This window comes from Physeter macrocephalus, chromosome 18 (assembly GCF_002837175.3).
Source record: "Physeter macrocephalus isolate SW-GA chromosome 18, ASM283717v5, whole genome shotgun sequence".
In the NCBI taxonomy this organism is placed as follows: domain Eukaryota; kingdom Metazoa; phylum Chordata; class Mammalia; order Artiodactyla; family Physeteridae; genus Physeter; species Physeter macrocephalus.
The window spans coordinates 18,754,870-18,772,572 of NC_041231.1; the positions used below are offsets into that span (position 1 = coordinate 18,754,870).

At 37.9% G+C, this 17,703-nt stretch overlaps 1 non-coding gene across 1 annotated transcript; it reads left to right on the forward strand.

Moving 5' to 3' along the window:
• Positions 1–10,767: 10,767 nt before the first annotated feature.
• LOC112064992 (U6 spliceosomal RNA) lies at positions 10,768–10,872 on the forward strand. Its single transcript, XR_002891780.1, has one exon. It is a non-coding gene; the product is annotated as a U6 spliceosomal RNA (small nuclear RNA).
• The last annotated feature ends 6,831 nt before the right edge of the window (positions 10,873–17,703 follow it).

Below are 17,703 nucleotides of genomic sequence, written 5' to 3' on the forward strand. Positions count from 1 at the left end.
AAACCTCTCATGCATTTCCTGTGCTTGCCAATGTGATCTTTCTTATCAAGAAATGCTCCTTAGAGTGGATGAACACTTATTCTCTTTATTCCTCTCTTGCTACATCGGTTTAAACTTCATAAACACCATAATTACACTAGACCGAACTTGAATGTGAAATAAGAAAATGAAATAGCATCCCCTGATTCATTACGCTATATTGTCTTCTTCCCAATATAAAGATTAAATGACAAGGATAGTTTACAGAAATGAGAAACACGAGTTCAATTTTTTCGGACTCATAATCAACAAAAGATTTTTTCTTTTCTTTTATGAGTAGGGAAACTGGCTGATTCCCTATGTGAGAGAAGCACTTGACATTTTCTGTTTATTCTTTCAAGGTTCAGCTAGTTCTGAATTTTGCCTTTTTTTTTTTCACTTCAGTGTTTGAACATAAACAGTTTATCCTCTGATGCTACATTGACTTTGTAAACATTTTATGAAGATGAATATGCGTCAGGCTTTTTCTTCTTGTCTTTCCTATTGATTTTTTTCCCCTTCATGTTCTTTATCAACCCGTTTCCATGTTCTTTATGATAGGTGAACATTTAGACAAGAGAAATACATCACATATCTCATTGGCAGGGACTGGTATGGACATGTAGGAAAAAGTTTTATTTACTCAACCAGTATTGTTTTAAGTTTAAAGTTTTAATTTTATGCCATTATATAAACAATAGATGCTCATTATGGAATATTTGCAAGACTCAAACATGAAGAGAAAAAATACCCAATTGTGTTTTTTGCAAAATAACTACTATTAGGATATTGGTACCAATAATTCCAGGATTTTTTACTATATACTATGCTGTTAATTTTTAATCTCTGCTGTTACTCAGTTAAAAATATGAGATAAGCATTTCCCTGCTCTTAATTAGCACTTGTGAAATTTTATTTTTAATGGAACACTACATTTTGAAAGTTTCATAATAATCCATCATATGACTGGTGTGTCTAAATGAAAATATTTACATTGTTCCATATTTTGGTTTTCTATTACCAAAACAATGAAATAATAAATGCCTTTTCTATATTTATGATTATTAGCATAATTTTCTAGAATTGGAATTAGTGAATATAAGAGAATTAATGTTTGGATTGTTCTGATAATTATTGATAATTTTCATCTAATTTAATGTTATAAAATCAGAGAACGCTTTCAAGTACAAATTCTATCCCAGCTAGGGTTTGAAAGGTGATGAGGATGGTGACATTTTTGACTATTTACTTACTGTTAGGTGTACTAGCTTGGCATTCATTATCTTATTCTTAACACAACTCTGTGAGGAAAATGCTAACTCTCCCCCATTTTACACAGGGTAGAATTTTGACACTAGTCTGTCTCACATCAGAAGCCATGATCTTAACAACTCATGAAGATACAGGAATTAGGAATAGAGAGATTATTTAGAAAGAAGAAAGAGTAAGTAAATGCAAATGCCCTGAGTTGAGAGAAATTAAGGAGAATTTGGAGAACTCACATAATCCTTGCCAAGGAAAGAGTTGACAACAGGTGAGGCTAGAGAGATAGATATCCAAAGTAACATCAAGAAGGTCATTTTAGCCACCTTAAAGAATAAGAAATTAATCCTGAGGTCTTTGGGGAGCCATAAACATGATTTAAGTTTGTAATTACATTTTTTCAGTTGGAAAAACATGTCCAAATTCTCATGCAAATTTGCCAGGAAGCAGTAGCTGCCATGCTTGTATTTAAGGAGCTTAACAGAGAGCCCAGATATGAAGTGCTCTCCAGATAAGAATGTCTACTGAAAAAAAATGCACAACCTAAAAGTTGAGAGTTATGTTTTATTCATCAGATTTTCCGAGGACTTCAAGTACAGGAGACAGGTTCTCAGATCGCTGTGAGGGACTGCTCCAAAGAGGTAAGGGAAGAGCCAGGATACACAGGGGTTTTTGCAACAAAGACCAGGTAGTCAGAACATCAAAAGATTACCGTTAATGAATTAAGCACTTTTCTCTGTATGGGAACATGCAAAACTTTGGAAGCATTGAAATCATTCCTTTGATATGCACCTTAGCTACCTAGGGCCAGTATCCTGTTCTTTCCTGTCCAGACTCCCCTCAGGGTGCACTGCTGTGGGTGGCTGCAGTGGCTGAGGGCTTGGTGGGCAGCCCATTTGTCTCCATCCTGAGTTCCTTCAGGGCTCACCATCAGGGCGGCTGTAGTGGCTTGATGGCTGCTGCAACATCCTTTGTTTACTGATATAGTAGGCAACATTTTTCATTTACGAGAAGGAAATAGACTTAGGGCAAATCTACTGTTTTCTTTATTTGCCTGTCTGTTCCCAAAGGGTCCAAATGTCTCTGGCTTCTTCTGATGCCATGATCTTGGCTGTCTCTTTTGCTTCTTTGGAGGTATCTTTGCTGTCCAGTGACCGAGCAAGTGTCACATATACTGTTAGACTCAGTTCACATAGTAATGACTGGATGCTGCTCCAGAAAGGAGTGGATTAAAAATCTGTGCTTTATTTTCTAGACAAAGAAATAAAAACAGAATTCTAGCAGAGAAACTAACTGACATTTAGCAAACATTGCTATGGTATATTGGCTATTACCTATTTTGTCCTTTCTTTTATTTGTTTCTTCTAGAGGTAGCAAAGAAGAAGCTGACTGCTTTGTAAACTTTTCACAAACACCAATAATTCAGAAATGCCAAGGACTTTTGTTGACAAGAGCACAAGTGATAACAGAAAAAATAATGGAGAGCTCACTTTTGAGTCATAATTTAACTCAATCACAATGTCTTGCAGTGTTTTCTCCACCCACTTTGCACAATTTGTCACACCCCCATCACCAAAAATTGGAACAAAAACAAATGGGCAGAAGAGAGAAAAAGCTTTTATTGAGCTATATTTAGTGGCATTTTCCACATTTCAAATGGCCACTTTGTAATACCATATACATGTTTACAAGGGCCGCCATAAAAAATTACCGATAACTGAGAGGCTCAAACGAACAAATGTGTTCTCTCACAGTTCCAAAAGGCTTAAAGTCTAAAATGAAGCTGTCGTCAGGGCTGATTCATTCTGGAGGGTCTGAGGCTTTCAGAAATCTTCCCATGCCTCCATCCTAGGGTCTAGTGGTTGTTGGCCATCCTTGGTTTTCCTTGACTCATAGACACATCACTTCAATCTCTGCGTCCATCTTCACATCACCACCTTCTGTTTCTCTGTGTGTTTTCTTCTAAAAGGACTCCAGCCATTGGATTTAGGACCCAATCAAAATCTGTTAAGATTTTATCTCAATATCCTTAATTAATTACATTTTCAAAGACCCTATTGCCAAATATAATCTCATTCTTAGTTGGTAGGTGGACGTAAATGTTGTGGAGGACACCGTTGAACCCACAACACTTAGCTCAGCATTGTTTTGAATGATTTCTTTTATTAGAACTGTTCCAGATTTCTCAGACGCTTCAACACTAAAATAAGAATCGTTATTCTTTAAAGGTGCAAGAGGCAATCTAATATTCAATGTTTCCCAAACTTACTTGAAGGCAAATTTTTTTTTTTTAAATAGCACCTTATGATATAAGTTTGTTTCTTTGTGTGTTTGTTTTTTATGGACAGTTTTTTGGAAATGTTGGGGAAGATGAGCTTCAAATACTTCATATAAAACTCATTTCTTTCTCTGCCTTTCAGTTTCTCCTTGTATTCTGGCCTAAACTTTAGTATACATAGGCTACTCAAGAAGCCCAGTGGAAATAGCAAGACTTGTCTGTCTTTGCCTTTTCCTCTGATTTTCTGCAATCCCTGGAGAAGTGAAGTAATTGCTTTTCAACATGAGTTAACTGTTTCTTTGCGTGAGTTGGGAGGATGGAATCATTTCCTAGAATAATAAAAACTAACATATAAGCACACAATACAGAGCAGACACTGTATGAAATATTTTATAAAATAGTATTTAATGCATTTTAATCCTTATAACAACCCTGTAGGTATTAATATTATGTCCATTTGACAGATAAGAAGGATGACATTCAGAGGTCTGTGACTTGCCCATGTTCACACAGCTGATAAAATAAGGAGCCCACACTCTTTGTCACTATGTGTGCTTCCTTTCCATATAAGTACACATTTCTCTATTTTATCATGTGCGTGTGTGCTGGGAGTGGGGGGGTGGGGGTGGGGAGGGTGCACCTGACTTGCATCACTGAGTGCTGTAGGTGCTGCTTTTTATTTATTTACTTATTTAACTTTATAAGCCCCTTAAGTTTCATTAAATGCATAATTGACTTGGAGATAAAAATGTCCACTTATGCATAACCTCTCATAACAATTTGGCTTTAACAATTCAAAAACAGTGGTACCCCTAGCAAATCACAGATGCTGATTAGCAAGGTTTCAGGGCTGTGCTTGGAACTGCTGGCACCTCTCTCACTATTACATCCAGAAAATAGATGAGCTTAGAGATAAAATGGTCTAATTAACCAGGAGCTGCTTCAGTATCCTCAGTGACCAGCCACAGATTAATCAGAAACAGAAACCTTGCTTTTCAGGAGGCCCAGAGATGATGCTTAGATGTATATCAAGAACAATGGCACTAAAATAACTAATAGCCAATTATGTCTATAACCTGAAAGAACTAGTTGAGAAATTCTCTAGGGCAAACGTTGACAGTAAAGAGGAGAGTCTCTGAATAATCTCTTGTCTCAGAGAAAATGCTTTTGTATCTCAAGAGTTTTAGAGAATCTGATGGAAATGCCAAAAGATTAATAATAAAGTTAATAATTTGAATACCCTGTTTTCATCACTGTCCTATAGATTTCTTCTTCCTCAGGGATTGGTTATTGATAGACATATAGGAACTGCCCTGGACTGGGCAGAATGTTTCATGGATGTGCTTTATTTTTGGCTATTTTTGTTTACCTCTGAATCCTCAGGACCTGTAATAGTGCATATGATCATTACTGGATATTTACTTGATGAATAAATAAATAAATGGACAATACAAATAGAAATCTAATATTATAATTAATTGATTTCCTATAAACCCGTCACTGAACTCTTTATTAAGTATAAAGGATTTAATCTGTTTTTGTCTTAACTGTACGTTTTTAAATGAATATCTACTAAGAGCTTACTATGTGCCAGGCCCTGGTCTAAGGGCTTTGCATACATGATAGCAGTTTATCCTCATCACAACCCTTTGTTCATTCAGCAACACATATTATTTTGTGCTTCCTCTGGGCCAGTCACTTTTAGAGGTACAGCAAACAGCAGAAAACAAAACAGATAAATAAAGAAACCCTTTTTTCTTTTGGATCTGAAAAGAAGAAAGTGATATTTGTCTGAAGTCAGAAATAGACTTGTTCCAGAGTAAACCCAGGTACTTAACTACAGAGCCCCTACTGCTAATAAAAGCCTCTACACCAACCACCATGCTAAAGGTTTTCTGTACCGTACTCCATGTACTATTTTTGCAGTGATCACTACACTAAAGAAAGAAAAAAGATACATGCTCTCTGGATGATTGTTCAGCCTGAGCAAATGCCAAATGCTGTTAAGCAATGCCTATCTCTAAAACAAATTCTTTCTCATTGAATCACCAAGGTTAAGAGAGATATTTCCATAAGCAGAAGCAAATTAATTTGGAGTTTTTCATCAACAATAATGAGATGGGGCAGTAAGAACCTAACCTTTCGTTGTGTCGTTTTGCTTTATGACAAAGAGAGCACCTTTTCAAGCTGCCTAAAAAGGAATTACTTGCTGCTGAGTTTTGTGTGAGCTTTTAGTGCTGCTCATGAAGAAAATCTTTGGCTGCTGAAATAGTGGGTATAGGTTCTTGTGTGGAATATAGGAAGTTTAAGTGATAAATCCCTAAGCAACACGGAAATAAGATTACTCTAAAGGTGAGATTAGTAAGATCCAATATATAATGAATGAGATCAACCATCAGATCAACGATGAAAATAGCCCCATGGTTTGTCTGTAAATATATACCTGAAAAGGTCTGGTAACACCCAGGTCATTCAAGGGGTAAAGTAACAAGACAAAACTAGGGTGGGTCTAACCAAAGCTATGAGTTTTAATCTGGTACATGTTACTATGAATAACTAAAAAGCCTCTTAACAGCACAGAAGTGTCTGCTTAGACCCAGAAAAGAAGAACAAAAGGAGTAAGAATTTGGCAGTGTTTTTATAGTACTCTTTCAGCAGGACAGACTCTAGCATGGCCACTAAAACAATAAAATATTAATGGTTATGTGCATTTAATGAGTGTATCAACCTGTGTACATTCAGTAAAGATTAGACTTGCCCAAAGGGATGTTCAGCTCTTTGCCCAAAGGGATGTTCAGCTCTTTGCCCTAGAGGTAATCTCTAAGCCCTTGGGCTGTCAGACCTGGTAAGAATGTCTGTTTACTTAGGGCCTAGGCCATGCTGGATAGTCTAGGCTAACAATGTGATTGGTGGTGCAGAGGGTGGGAGGTAAAGAAAGACTGGGCCCTGCAGCATCAGCTTGACGTCTGGAAGGGCGTCAGCCTAAGGTAAGGCACACGGGCAGTCAACCTAGTCTACATGACTGAGCCACAGTAAAGACTCCACATCACGACTGAGTGTGCTTCCCTGCATATGGTCATGCATCTTTCCTAGAAATAAGCACTCTTTGCACGGTTCCACTAGGAGAGCACACCTGAAGGTTGTGCACATGGAACGCTTCTGGCCTCTACCCTATGTGTCTCTTCCCTGGGCTAATTTGAATCAGTATGTTTTCATTGTAATAAACTGTACCAGTCTGTATAGTGGCTTTGCAGATTTCTGTGAGTCCTTTAAGGGAATTATCAAGCTTGAGAGTGATTTTGGATTGAGCTTTTACTTTTCTTTTTGGCCACGCCATGCAACTTGTGGGATGCTAGTTCCCCAGCCAGGGATTGAAACTGGGTCCCCTGAAGTGGAAGCATGGAGTCAGGATTCCTAACCACTGGACTGCCAGGGAATTCCCATGAGGTGATCTTGGGACCTCCTGAATTGCAGTTAGTACCAGAAGTGAGGGTGATCTTGGCAACTCCAGAACTTTGCAGACATATTATTTAATCCTCATAGCAAACTAACGAGGTTTAAGATCACATGGCTGAGAAGAGAACATAAACAAAATATTCTCTGACGTAAATCATGACAGTGTTTTCTTAGATCAGTTTCCAAAGACAAAAGACATACCAGCGAAAATAAACAAATGAGACTTAATCAAACTTACAAGCTTTTTCACGGCAAAGAAACCTGTAACAAAATCAAAAGATGACCTATGGACTGGGAGAATATATTAGCAAATGATGTGACCGAGAAGGACTTAATTTCCAAAATATACGAACAGCTCATACAACTCAATATCAAAAAAAAAATCAAAAAATGGGCAGAAGACCTAAATAGACATTTCTCCAAAGAAGACATCCAGATGGTTATCAGGCACATGAAAGATGCTCAATGTCACTAATTATTAGAGAAATACAAATCGAAACTACAGCGAGGTACCTCCTCACACCAGTCAGAATGGCCATCATCAAAAAGTCTACAAATAATAAATGCTGGAGAGGGTATGGAGAAAAAGGAACCCTCCTAAGCTGTTTGTGCGAATGTAAACTGGTGCAGCCACTATGAAAAACAGTATGGAGATTCTTTTAAAAAACTAAAAATATTGTTACCATATGACCCAGCAATCCCACTCCTGAGCATATATCCAGAAAAAATAAAAACTCTAACTAGAAAGGATAAGTGCACCCTTGGGCTTTCCTGGTGGAGCAGTGGTTAAGAATCTGCCTGCCAATGCAGGGGACACTGGTTTGATCCCTGGTCCGGGAAGATCCCACGTGCCATGGAGCAATGAAGCCCATGTGCCACAATACTGAGCCTGTGCTCTAGAGCCCACAGGCCACAACTACTGAGCCCATGTGCCACAACTGCTGAAGCCCACATGCCTAGGGCCCAGGCTCTGCAACAGGAGAAGCCACTGCAATGAGAAGCCCACACACTGCAATGAAGAGTAACCCCTGCTCACCACAACTGTAGAAAGCCCGTGTGCAGCAATGAAGACCCAACTCAGCCAAAAACAAAATAAATAAATAAATTTATATTGAAAAGAAACCCAAAAGGATACATGCACCCTAATGTTCATTTCAGCACTGTTTACAATAGCCAAGACATGGAAGCAACCTAAGTGTCCATCCACAGATGAATGGATAAAGAAGATGTGCTATATATATATAAAATGGAATATAACTCAGGCATAAAAAAGAATGAAATATTGCCATTTGCAGCAATATGGATGGACCTAGAGATTATCATACTAAGTGAAGTACATCAGACAAAGACAAATATTATATAACACTTATATGTGGAATCTAAAAAACAATACAAACGAAGCTATATACAAAATAGAACCAGACTTACAGACTTAGAAAACGATATTATGGTTACCAAAGGGGAAAGGTGGGGGGAGGGATAAATCAGGAGTATGGGACTAGCAGGTATATACTACTATATATAAAATAGATAAACAATAAGGATTTACTGTATAGCATAGGGAACTATATTCGATATCTTATAATAACCTATAATGGAAAATAATCTGAAAAAGAATGTATATACATATATATGTGTATATATGTGAAACACTTTGCTGTACACCTGAAGTTAACACAACATTGTAAATCAACTATACTTCAATTTAAAAAGAAAAAGAGAAAAAGATTACATAGCTAAGAAGTTGCTAGTTTAAGGTTTGAAACCCAAAAGACTGACTGCTAAAGTCATACATTAATCACTTTTCAGTTCTCACACTAGTGTAGAAATCACTAAGGATGGTACTTTGTAAGGAACAGGGAGGATTTTTAAGACTTCACCATAACTCTAACACATAGTCTCAAGACTATCCATTTTTTTATGCTGGCCAACCAACTTCTTGATATCTAATTTTTTTAAAATGTAGGTTTTATTATTATTCAGGTATAGTAAGGACAACAGATTTAGGAAATAACTGCCATTAAAAAGATAGTTCGGTATTTGTTTTTCTCCTTCTGAATTAATTCACCCTGTATGGACATAAATCATAACAGGATGGACTCTAGGTCCATCCACCGCAAAACCGTATGCTAACTCATATATATGGAATCTAATCTAAAAACAAAAATGGTTCTGAAGAACCTAGGGGCGGGGCAGGGCAGGAATAAAGACACAGATGCAGAGAATGGGCTTGAGGACACGGGGAGTGGGAAGGGTAAGCTGGGACGAAGTGAGAGAGTGGCATGGTCATATATACACTACCAAATGTAAAATAGATAGCTAGTGGAAAGCAGCCTCATAGCACAGGGAGATCAGCTCTGTGCTTTGTGACCACCTACAGGGGTGGGATAGGGAGGGTGGGAGGGAGACGCAAGAGGGAGAGGATATGGGGATATATGTATACGTATAGCTGATTCACTTTGTTATACAGCAGAAACTAACACAACGTTGTAAAGCATTTATACTCCAATAAAGTTGTTAAAAAAAAAAAAGATAGTTCGTTATAGTTCCCCAAAGCAGGGGAGATTCCATGCCATGCAAGGCTACACAGGGAAACACCAGTGTCAGGAGGCAGAGGAAGTGGAGGCGAGAGCTTGTATTGTGATTTCCATAGGAAGAAACAGGGAAGGCAGGCTAAGAAGGTTTAGGATTGACTAGTTTGAATACTTTCAGCAGCCTCTGGGGTGTAGGGTCTGTCTCTAGTTGTCTGATAACTGCCCCCGAGGTGATCAGGGCTGGGGAATAGTGGCCCAGAATGTAAGATCCCAATAAAGGAGGTGGTTTGGGTATGGACTCTGATAGGTTGGTTTGCATATGAAAGACAGCTCAATGGTGTCTCTAGAAATTGGCTAGCCCTGGGAGAGGCAGACCCTCCAGGGTTAGCAAGGCCCCAGATGGCAAAGTAACAGAAATACAGAAAATGAGATGACATGATTATTCAATAATCCATACTGCCAGGTAGCAGGAAACAAGAAATAGGGTATACACCCACAGTGGGTCAATATCACCCCCAAGGAGGTGAAAATTAGTTCCAAGGAGTGGAGAGGATGGTGAAAAAAATGTTACTTTTTATGTATAAAGCACAGGACTACGTATATGAATAAATATACAGAATATATATGGTATTAAAACTTCATGGGTATGGGACTGAGTGGGCCCCTTTGTGGCAAAAGGAGAGTGAAAATAAAAGTTGAGAAAAACTGGAATAAAGTGTCCTAGATAATGAATGTAAATATTCTGTTAAGTGAAAAACAATCCATTATAATAATATATTATTGTACTAATATATTAATTAATATAAATTTTTTCTAATTTATATATAAAGTCATATAAATTTGCTCAGCAAGTGTTTGTCCATAAGACCTGATCAACTCTGTGCTAAGAAAACCTAGTCTCCAACACCAGAGAACTGAGAGTCAGACTCTGAAGGGTGATGAGTGAAACTCCACTATTCTCTGCTTGGGCACCACCATTTCTCTGAAAGATTTCCTATCTTCTCCCCCTAAAATATCATTAATGTTATAAAGACATCTTGTAAAATAGAGATTTGTGCTTTTAAGTGGCTGGGGGTGGAGGAGCAGCTCTATACTCACCAAGAATTTGCTGATCTTAGATTGGCTGAAAAGTATTTCTGGGTTAATTGTTCTTTCTCTTTTTTATAATTTCTGCTGCATCTGAGAGAATAAGGGAGGTAATCAGAAATGCAATGGGTAGTGCCCACTTTGGCAAAATGAAGTAAAATTGGCCTGATACAAAGAAGATTAGCATAGAACTTGCATAAGGATGACAAAAATGTTTTTGAGACATTCCATTTTTTCTTCTTTTTTTATTGAAAAAAAGACATGAGAAACTACCTGGGATAATGGAAATGTTTTATATCTTGTTTTGAGTGACTACAACTATAAAAACTCATTAAACTGAACACAAGATCATTGTATTTTATTGAATATTAAACATGCTTTAATTTTTAAAATGAGTGCTGTGAAAAGACTGAAACAGTGATTTAACTCTGGGGTTTGCAGGGTTGACTGCCTTATATATAACTAAGGTTGAACAAATAGAGCACTAAGCATAAGCTTATTGTACTTTATGTAACAGATGAAACTGCATTGGAAAATCACATATTTATAAATTGAAGAGTTCATGAGAAAATGGAGGCCCAGAGATAAAACTGACTTTACAAATATTGCAACTGGAAGAAGAGCAGCACTAGAGGGAAAAGTATACAAGAACATGCATGGATTGCTTACCGCATGCTAGGTACTGTATTGGCATTTCAAATTTCTTATTTCATTGATTGTTTATACCAACCCTATGAAGAAGTCGCTGCTAAAAATCCGTTTTTACCTTTTGAACAATGACAGGTTAAGTGACCTACCCTAGGTTACAAAGCTAAAAATGGTAAAGCTAAATCTTGAGGCTCTATTTCTGATGTCATTGTCTGTACTCTTGACAACCAAGGCATATTACTTCCATTCAGTCATTGTAGGTTAGTTTAGGCTAGTTTAATTATGCATGATGAGCCATTAAATGGCAACTTGAATCACATTGGCCCCTCTACTTTTAAATATGTAAAAGTATAAATGTGTGCTATAACAATAGCACAGCCAAACCTGATTATTTTAATCTCTTTAATTCGGTTAAATGTCAGAATTTTAATGGCTCAATATGGCCAACAGGATTCCATTAAGTCAATACAGCAACTTTAGGCAGATTAATGTACCTATAAAATACAGAGCTGCAAAAAAGAGGGGAGGAGCTGATTGGGTTTACTGAGTCATTCTTGTGATCTTGACCCTAGATTTTTATGCACTTAGCTTGTTGGGTATACATAACTTGTGAGTAGTTCACATACCTGTGCTAATTTAATTGCATTATGGGTGACCTAAGCAGAGGAAGCAATAATGAACACATTGAAAGGAGAAGGTTCCAATGAACACATTGAAAAGAGAAGGTTCCAAGCTGTCTAAGTGAGGGTAGAGATAGAAAAAAAAAAAAAAATTATTATTTGAGGGAAGTTTTGAAGCTTCCTTTACAGTGGTTGTGTGTTGGGTGTGTGAATATTTGTGTGTGTATACATACATATATATATATATATATATATATATATATATAATTGATGTCATTATTGTTACTGATGCACACATAAAACTCAACAGCATGTGTGGATCTGTGACAAAAAGGAATGCTTTTGGACTTAAGCCAAATCTTTCTACCTCCAGAAGAGTAAAACCTATTCTGAAACTAATATGCAGCAAACAAGGGACATTTGCCTCCAGTGTTGCAAATGACATGTATTATGATCCATGTAGGCAACAGTTTCCTACAACCAGAATGCTGGACAGAGAAAAGCTTCCTGGGCAAAAGATATTTATTTTAGGTTTTGAAAGATAGTAGCAGTTTTCCAGGAAGACAAGGTATGTATAAATATTTTAGGAAGAGGCACTAGCAACTAAAACAGGTATAGAGAAATCAAAAAACACGGTGTCTTCTTAAAGCATAAATAGTTTGGTAAAAGTGGGAATTTGTAGTACCCTAGGGAAATGAATCACGGAAGGCTTTTTGGCCATGCATGGATTTAGGATATTATCCTGTAAGGATCTTTTAGATGAGTTTGTCCATTATGAAAATATGACATTTAAAAAAAAGATAATGGGGGCCTAATCTGAAAATATCAAAAGGAGGTTGTAGATTGAAGAGTTATTTGGGGTGCAAATAAGACTATTCTAGACAGATAAGCAATCACACATGTACAGAAGAAGAAAAAAAAAAATGCCCAAACCAAAAAACAGCCTTGCCCTAAGTACCAGGGAATTGGGTCAGTACAGGAAAACAGAACTGGAAGATGTTTTTAAAAAAATAAATTTATTTATTTATTTATTTTTGGCTGCGTAGGGTCTTTGTTGCTTCACGCAGGCTTTCTCTAGTTGCGGTGAGCGGGGATTACTCTTCGTTGCATTGTACGGGCTCCTCATTGCAATGGCTTCTTTTATTGTGAAGCACAGGCTCTAGGCACGTGGGCTTCAGTAGTTGTGGCACACGAGCTCAGTAGTTGTGGCTCGCGGGTCTAGAGCACAGGCTCAGTAGTTGTGGCACACGAGCTTAGTTGCTCCGCGGCATGTGGGATCTTCCCACACTAGGGCTCGAACCCGTGTCCCCTGCATTGGCAGGAGGATTCTTAACCACTGCGCCACCACAGAAGTCCACTGGAAGATTTTTAATAGAAAAGCAGTGGAAACAGTTTCACATCATATTTTTCAGTGGAGGCTTCGGAGGAAACCCACTGTTCTCCAGGAGGTAATTGAATGTTCCCTTTTTCTATATTTCAACTGAGAATTTTTTCACTATATTTTGGGCTATTATTTATCTTGGTCCTTGACAATATTCATTTTTGAGGTTATAGTGTATAGTCATTTCTCATTTTGTATTTTTGGTTTTTTTGAAATAAAAAGCATTTTAAAAACTTCTAATAGTTTGTTTTTTAACCAAAATCAAGTCCTCAGAGACTATAGAAAAACTAAATGTACAATGGGATGGCAAATTCTGTATATCTAGTACCGGCCTATGGATGTGTATGTAAACACACTATGCTTTCTGTAAAAGATCAGGTGAAAACTGTGCCCATGGAGAAGAACTTTTGTGCAGCAGACACACTTTCTAATTATTTCATCCTCATTGGCTTATATACAGCCTCAAAGGAACGTAAGGAAGGGGGTGAAGGTGTAGGAAAGAAAAAAAGTGGTATGTATAGATGGAACTGATGTTAGCTAAAAAGTGCTTTATTACACATCAGGCAGTTTTTTGAGCTTGCTTAGTTCCCGATGGAAGGTTTTCACTGTAGGGGGCAATTGACCATAGGAATTGATCAGTGGGAAGCCTATGAAGTGTAAAAAAAAAAATAACAAAGGCTTTGGCAAGTCATTCTATGTGGATAAAATAGGTAAAAATCCTCACATTGGGGGCATTTATGAAGACCCACTGGCCTTACCTCTTTACCTCCCATTTCCCCTAATTGGTTTCACTCCTCAACTTCTTCTCTTTTCCTCTTAGTCACCGTGAAATAGACCTTTATACATGACAAGATTTCTTTTATATTTGTATTTGGACAGGGAGAATGGGGAGAAATCATACCGAAAAGGGCAACTTATACCTCTTTTTTCCGCCTGTTTATTAAAAAAATAAGAGTACAACTGAGGGACTTCTGCTGAGTGTGGCAGACACGTCACCACTGTAAAAGTGGCTCCAGCTGTAAAGGGTCTCCAGCCAACTAGATGGAGCAGCACTTCTCACCACAGCCACGTTCAGGTTGTCTTTTCCAAACAGACAGCTAAATTAGGAGTTAAGAGATGCCCACGTAGCTTTTTGTGCTGCAAATAAAAGATGAAAGAGCCCTAACTCACAGGAAATATTAAAGAAAGAAAAATACCTAGGCGGAGAACAGAGTAGCTAAATGACTTGCATTTGGGTTTTATTTTGCTGGTCAGGCCACAGGACTCAATATTTTGTTCATTCTGAATTCATTCTAAATTCAACATATTTTTGTGAAAATTTCCCAAAATGGTTAAAAGGAAACAGGTCTTTTTCTCTCCTAGGTAATTTTGGGAGACTGGTTGGAATTTGTGAAGCCATGTGTGAAAATCGCGTTTACAATCACATGAATGTCTGCAGGTATGTGATGTTCTCATATATAAACATAGATCTACAAATCTCTTTTCAAAGGATAGGTAACCCTTTAGTAACATCAGCCACCCCTGGTTCAATGCTGACACCCTTCTGGGTATGGCTCAAAATGACGTCTTCCAAAAATTCATAGAAATAACTCTTCTATTTTGAGATTTTACTATCTTGTACTAGCTTTCATTTTCTTCAATATACTACTAACATATATGCAAAATCTTATCTTTTATATTACACAATTAACATTCCCATCACAAAAATCACATCCTGTTTTCTTTTATCGTCCTCTTATTATTTGGGCAGTGTCTTGAAGTTGGTACATGAATCAATGAATATTTATTAAATGAATGAAAGTAACAAAGCCCTAAAATTTATTGATAAGATTACATCTGTCTCTAGGACTAAAAAATAGCAATAATTAAGAATAAACATTTCATAGTTCATAATCTGTACAAGATGCTCTTTTATTAATTTATATAATCCTCATAAAACTTCATGAGATGTCCTTATTAATATCTCAGTGTTACAGATAAGAACAGTGAGATGCAGAGATGTAATGTATTCAAGTTGACAGTGGCAGAGCAAGGATTTGAACCAATGCAGCCTTCAGGCTGTGCTCTTAATTACTATGCTATCTATAGCTTTCCTGACAGACTATATTTATTATGCCTGTTGTAAGTGCTTTACATGCACTAATTCATTCGTACCATGAATTCTATTTACAGAAGCTGGCTGTAAGCCATGATGGGTTATATTAGCACTTTCATTGGCCTTTAACAATACCAAACATAGGCTGAGGATTTCATACTTCTGTTGTTTTATTCTAATGCAGTGGTTATAAAAATGTGGACTGGAAAACCAGGGGTCCTCGGCATCCTTTTAGCTCATCCATTTGCATAGTCAAAGCTCTTCTAGATAACCAAAGAAAGTGTTTTGTAATTTTTTTGTTCTTTTTCTCTTCACATATTTTATAAAATTAATTTAAACACGTGATATTGTGGAAGAGATAAGAAACCCTGAGTGTAAAAACTACAGCAAATAAATGCAAAATTAAAAAAGAAATCATGGACTTGGGATTGGTTCACGATGGCAGAGTAGAAGGATGTGCGCTCACTCCCTCTTGTGAGAGCACCGGAATCACAACTAACTGCTGAACAGTCATCAACAGGAAGACACTGGAACTCCCCAAAAAAGATACCCCACATCCAAAGACAAAGGAGAAGCCACAATTAGATGGTGGGAGGGGCGCAATCACAATAAAATCAAATCCGATAATGGCTGGGTGGGCGACCCACAAGCTGGAGAACAATTATAACACAGAAGTACTCTCACTGGAGTAAAGGTTCTGAGCCGCACGTCAGGTTTCCCAACCTGGGGACCCAGCAACGGGAGGAGGAATTCCCAAAGAATTAGACTTTGAAGGCTGGCGGGATTTGACTGCAGGATTTCTACAGGACTGGGGGAAACAGAGACTCCACTCTTGGAGGGCATACACAAAATAGTGTGTGCACCAGGAACCAGGAGGAAGAAGCAGTGACGCCATAGGAGGCTGAACCAGACTTACCTGCTAGTCTTGGAGGGTCTCCTGCAGAGGTGGGGCATGCCTCTGGCTCACTGCAGGGACAAGGACACTGGCAGCAAAGCTCTGAGAAGTACTCATTGGCCTGAACCTCCCAGAGTGCACTGTTAGCCCCACCAAAGAGCCAGTAGTCTCCAGTTCTGGGTCGCCTCAGGCCAAACAACAGGGAGGGAACTCGGCCCCACCCATCAGCAGACAAGCAGATTAAAGTTTTACTGAGCTCTGCCCACCAGAGCAACACCCAGCTCTACCCACCATCAATCCTTCCCATCAGGAAGCTTGCACAAGCCTCTTAGATAGCCGCATCCACCAGAGGGCAGACAGCAGAATCAAGAAGAACTACAATCCTGCAGCCTGTGGAACAAAAACCACATTCACAGAAAGATAGACAAGATGCAAAGTCAGAGGACTATGTACCAGATGAGGGAAAAAATATAAAACCCCAGAAAAACAACTAAATGAAGTGGAGATAGGCAACATTCCAACAAAAGAATTCAGAATAATGATAGTGAAGACAATCCAGGACCTCAGAAAAAGAATGCATGCAAAGATCAAGAAGATGCAAGAAATATTTAACAAAGGCCTAGAAGAATTAAAGAACAAGCACCTAGAAGAATTAAAGAACAAACAAACAGAAGTGAACAATACAATAACTGAAATGAAAAATACACGAGAAGGAATCAATAGCAGAATAACTGAGGCAGAAGAACGGATAAGTGACCTGGAAGACAGAATGGTGGAATTCACTGCCACAGAACAAAATAAAGAAAAAGAAAGAAAAGAAATGAAGACAGCCTTAAAGACCTCTGGGACAACATGAAATGCACCAACATCCTCATTATAGGGGTCCCAGAAAGAGAAGAGAGAAAGGACCCGAGAAAATATTTGAAGAGATTATATTTGAAAACTTCCCTAATATGGGAAAGGAAATAGCCACCCAAGTCCAGGAAGCACAGAGACTCCTAGGCAGGATAAACCCAAGGAGAAACACGCCAAGATACATGGTAATCAAACTGAGAAAAATTAAAGATAAAAATTATTAAAAGCAACAAGAGAAGAACAACAAATAACATACAAGGGAACTCCCATAAGGTTAACAGGTGATTTCTCAGCAGAAACTCTACAAGCCAGAAGAGAGTGGAACGATTATTATAAAGTGATGAAATGGTAGAACCTACAACCAAGATTACTCTTCCCAGCAAGGAACTCATTCAGATTCGATGGAGAAATCAAAAGCTTTACAGACAAGCAAAAGCTAAGAGAATTCAGCACCACCAAACCAGCTCTACAACAAATGCTAAAGGAACTTCTCTAAGTGGGAAACACAAGAGAAAAAAAGACCTACAAAAACAAACCCAAAACAATTAGGAAATGGTAATAGGAACATACATAT